The 5209-nt window shown below is 38.6% G+C and overlaps 1 non-coding gene across 1 annotated transcript; it reads left to right on the top strand.

Annotated features, from left to right (window-relative positions):
* Positions 1 to 1183: 1183 nt before the first annotated feature.
* Positions 1184 to 1256, top strand: TRNAD-GUC. Its single transcript has one exon. It is a non-coding gene; the product is annotated as a tRNA-Asp (tRNA).
* The last annotated feature ends 3953 nt before the right edge of the window (positions 1257 to 5209 follow it).

Here is a 5209-nt window from a genome sequence, read left to right on the forward strand (position 1 = left end):
GATAAACAGCAGGTCCTACTGTATAGCACAGGGAACCATATTCAATATCCTGTGATAAACCATCATGGAAAAGAATATAAAAAAATATATATGTATAACTGAGTCACTTTACTGTATAGCAGAAATTATCACAACATTATAAATCAACTATAGGTCAATAAAATTTTTTTTAAAAGAGATGACTTGGACAAAGTGAGAGTGGTGGAGGAGTGAAAAGTGGTCATGTTCTGAACTTTTTTTTTTTTTTCTGCATCTGGTCTTAGTCGCGGCCTGCAGGATCTTCGTCATGGCATGTGAGCTCTTTGTTGCGGCGTGTGGGCTCTCTAGTTGTGGCATGTGGGCTCCAGAGCGCATGGGCTCTGTAGTTTGCAGCACACAGGCTCTCTAGTTGAGGCATGCAGGCTCAGTAGTTGCAGGGCATAGGCTTAGTTACCCCGCAGCATGTGGGATCTTAGTTCCCCAACCAGGGATCGAACCCACGTCCCCTGCGTTGTAAAGTGGATTCTTAACCACTGGACCACCAGGGAAGTCCCTGAACATGCTTTAAAGGTAAAGTCAACAACGTTTGCTGATTGACTGAATGTGTTATGTGAGAGAAAGAAAAGAGTTAAGGATAACTCTAAGGGTTCTGGTCTGAGTTATTGGAAGTACATAGTGAGTCTAGGAAAAAAGAGAGAAATTGGTTGTGGTATGCGGGAGAAGGACAGGAGTTCACTTTAGACATGTTAGGTTTGAGATGCCTGTTGTTGACTAAGCAGATATGAGTTTGGACTTTAGAGGAGAGATTAAAGCTTTAAAAAAAAAATCTATATGCTGCTGTTGACCTCAAATGTATATTTCAAAACAACAGTGAGGTACCACCTCACACCAGTCAGAATGGCCATCATTAAAAAGTCTACAAATAATAAATGCTGGAGAGGGTGTGGAGAAAAGGGAACCCTCTTACACTGCTGGTGGAAATGTAAATTGGGGCAGCCACTACAGAAAACAGTATGGAGTTTCCTCAAAAAACTAAAAATAGAGGTGCTATATGATCCAGCAATCCCATTCCTGGGCATATAACCAGAGAAAACTATAATTTGGCACCCCAGTGTTCACAGCAGCACTATTTACAATAGCTAAAACATGGAAGCAACCTAAATGTCCATTGACAGATGGATAAAGATGATGTGGTATAGGGAATTCCCTGGTGGTCCAGTAGTTAGGACTCCACACTGTCACTGCTAAGGGCCCAGGTTCAATCCCTGGTTAGGGAACTAAGATCCTAAGATGCCACAAGTTTGCATGGCATGGCCAAAAAAAAAAAAAAAAAAGGAATATATGGTATATAAACATACACATATATACATATATACACACATATACATATATACATACATACACACATATACATATATACATACATACACACATATACATACAATAAGATACTACTCAGCCATAAAAAAGAATGAAATAATGTCATTTGCAGCAACATGGATGGAGCTAGAGATTACCATACTAAGTGAAGTCAGAAAGAGAAAGATAAATACCATATGATATCACTTGTATGTGGAATCTAAAATATCTCACAATGAACTTATTTACGAAACAGAAACAGACTCACAAACATAGAAAACAAACTTGTGGTTACCAAAAGGGAAAGGAGGGGAATAAAATAGGAGTTTGGGATTAGCAAATACAAACTACTATATATAAAACAGATAAACAACAAGGTCCTACTGTATAGCACAGGGAATTACATTCAATATCCTGTGATAAACCATAATGGAAAAGAATATGAAAAAGACTATATATATATATCTCAATCACTTTGCTGTACACCAGAAACTAACACAATGTTGTAAATCAACTATACTTCAATTTTGAAAAATTAATAATTGCATCTAATTACAAGGGAAAATTGAGCATTAATAATGTTTAAAGATGTTTAAAAATAACAATTAGCAATTACAAAGGAGAAATTTGGCAACGTTTAGAAAATGACTGAATGGAATAGACACAACATTTTTTGAAAGGTCAATTGTAGAATTACTAATTAATTTTGTTCTCATTTCTACCCATTTGAAGGAAGAGAGGCAGGCAGTCCTGAGGCCAGTCAGAGTTAACCACACTCTTCTAGGCAAAGGGTAACCAGTGCCTGGATTTGGGTGATGGCAGTGGGGATAGGAATGAAGGGACAGAGGTCATAAAAGCTAGGAAGGAAGTGGATAAGACCTGGTGATTCATTAGCAATAAAGAACAATGGCAGAGAAAAGCCAAGGTGTGGTGTAATAGAAAAAATAACATTGGTTATACTCTTGGTTTTGCCATCATCCAGATATGGATCCTCAAGACAGTCATTGTTTTTCTCATCCCTACAATGAATGGGTTGCTGTAACTTCTAAGATCCCTCCCAGATCTGATATTTTGAGGCTGGGTGACCAGAATAATAACAGTAATATGAACAGAGATCCCAGGGAGGAATTTCATCCAAAAGGCTAGGATTTAGATTCTGAGGCTGCCACTGTTGTGTGACCTTGAACAAGTTACTTAACCCCGCTGGACATCCGTTTCCGTTGTAAAAATGGGAATAATGATAGTGCCTAAATCACAGAGCCATCCCACATAAACCTGAGGGGAAGTGCCTGGCATATAATGTCTCAACAGAGCTGTGAAATTAATAACTGTGCCATCCATACTTAGAATTGATCACAACTATTGCTCTTGGTCCCAGCACTGGGTGTCTCTGGACACCAAGACTTTTGTCATCAAATTTGATGTTTATTATGTCTCCACCTAGTAATATGTTATGGCGGGAAGTATCGGGTGTTTATAGGAATATGACACGCAGGTACCTGGGACTTGGGCGGCTGAGTCATCAGACTTGAAGGGTTATAGCCTTCAGATGCTACTTCCTAAAGTGAATGCTAGTTGTCACGTCCACTCTTTCTAGTCCTGCACAGTCATGTCCTAATATTTGTCATAGGTATTACCCTAAAGCAACAGAACATAAAGATCTGAGTCATTTAGAAAAAAAAATAAGTGTTGATCCAGCAGCTGTAACCGTCAGAAACAAACCACCCTGAGAATGCCGGGTACCCATGCACCAGATGGAGAGAGTGCCTTACCTTCCAGGTCTCAGGAGCGTATGAAGTAAGAACAGGGGGAGATGGCAAATTTATACATACCCGCTGATTCCCTCCCTGCCCAAGCTTAGCCTCACCTGAATCTTACTATAAGGAAGGCAGTTCAAATAATGTCTGTCAACTGAAAAAAAAAAAAAAAAAAAAAAAGTTACAATTTGCCTAAGGCTGCAGGAGGCAAATCAAGTACAAGAGGGTCAAGTTTTGGAGGAGAAGGTACCAGTGAGAAAACAGTATTGGTACAAATGCCTTGATATTAAAATCATAGAAGACACCTAAATTTTTAAAATGCAGAGAAAATTTTGTTATTTTCATTTAAGATTCAATCTTCTGCATTTTGTAAAATTTGTTATTTCAGAGCCAACTTTCAATTTCAACTTACGTGAGGCTGTACACATCAGGCACTCTAAGCCGCTATCTCGAACAGGACTTAAGGGTGCTTTCCAGTCTCAGGTGCGGGTAATTATCTTGAAGTTCCCTCAACTTCACTTTAAAGACCACCAAAATTGCTAGTTTGGAAATTTATAATGTAAGGGAGAAATGGTAGTTAAATAATTCTTTCTTTGTTTCTCTCCCTAGTGGCAAAGATTATTTTTGTTTTATCTCTGTTTCTAAAATTGTTTTTATTGTTCTTAAAATTACGCACTGAATAGGCAGAGTGGTTGTATCACACTTGAGTGTCTCTCATTAAAAAGGTTCATAAATGAAAAAAGTGACTCCGTGTCTTCCCAACCACCCAGAGCACTAAATCCCACTATCAGGCTCGGGAATGAAAACCCAACCATCACAAGCATGGCCCCTGTGGACCCTGAACACTTGCTCTTAGTAACTAACACACTGAAATTTCTTATTGGCTATCTTTTTCTCTACAAATGTTAGTAGAGATGATCTGTAGCTGTGATTGTTTTCTTTCCTGCTGGCAAGCAAAGCTGTTGAGAGGAGGTGAGGTGTTAGAGAGGCTGCTGATGTAGGAGCAGTTTGTTCTCCAGCTCAGCCATGTCAGTGGTGACCTCCAGCCCTTCAAGCAGTTTCTGAAGTGCTATTTCTTTTTTTTTTTTTTTAACATCTTTATTGGAGTATAATCGCTTTACAATGGTGTGTCAGTTTCTGCTTTATAACAAAGTGAATCAGCTATATGTATACATATATCCCCATATCTCCTCCCTCTTGCGTCTCACTCCCACCCTCCCTATCCCACCCCTCTAGGTGGTCACAAAGCACCGAGCTGAGCTGATCTCCCTGTGCTATGTGGCTGCTTCCCACTAGCTATCTATTTTACGTTTGGTAGTGTATATATGTCCATGCCACTCTCTCATTTAGTCCCAGCTTCCCCTTCCCCTTCCCCATATCCTCAAGTCCATTCTCTAGTAGGTCTGCATCTTTATTCCTGTCTTGCCCCTAGGTTCTTCTGACCATTTTCTTTTCTTTTTTTTTTTTTTTTTTAGATTCCATATATATGTGTTAGCATGCGGTATTTGTTTTTCTTGAAGTGCTATTTCTCTGTATTAAATCTCTTTCTTCATAAAATACCTGGAGGTATTTCTATTTCCAGCTCTGAACTTGGACTGATAATTAATACAACTTGTCTAGGACAGATGACCTCTAGGGATGGTCCCAATATAGCATTACAAAATGAATTTTTTTTCTGATGTATAAAAATACACATTAGAATGGGTTTTTCTGGCCACATTACTTTTTCTAAGTTGAGTTATTTTTATTGGTGCTTCCATTATTCCTGTTTTCCTAATTATTGAAAAATCAGTGGAATAAACACTAACAGTACAGCCAGGAAGTCTTGGCTCAAGAAAATGGAATTTTTCTTTATGCTTATTTTCTTGTCTACTCAGTACTTGAAAGGAGATGATATTATGTCATCTAGACGTTACAGAATACAACATGTTGTCACTTCTCTCTTATTATGTCAGTTTTAAATATGAGAAAACTGGTACTCAGAAAATTTTAGTTAAAGTAAACAGCAAGTGGCCAAGCCAGGACTCAAACCTGGGATATTCTAGTTCCAGACACCATGCTCTATCCTAGAGCAGTTTTCTATCCCACACTGCTCCCCTGTACATTACAGATCA

This window comes from Balaenoptera musculus, chromosome 12 (assembly GCF_009873245.2).
Source record: "Balaenoptera musculus isolate JJ_BM4_2016_0621 chromosome 12, mBalMus1.pri.v3, whole genome shotgun sequence".
NCBI classification, from domain to species: domain Eukaryota; kingdom Metazoa; phylum Chordata; class Mammalia; order Artiodactyla; family Balaenopteridae; genus Balaenoptera; species Balaenoptera musculus.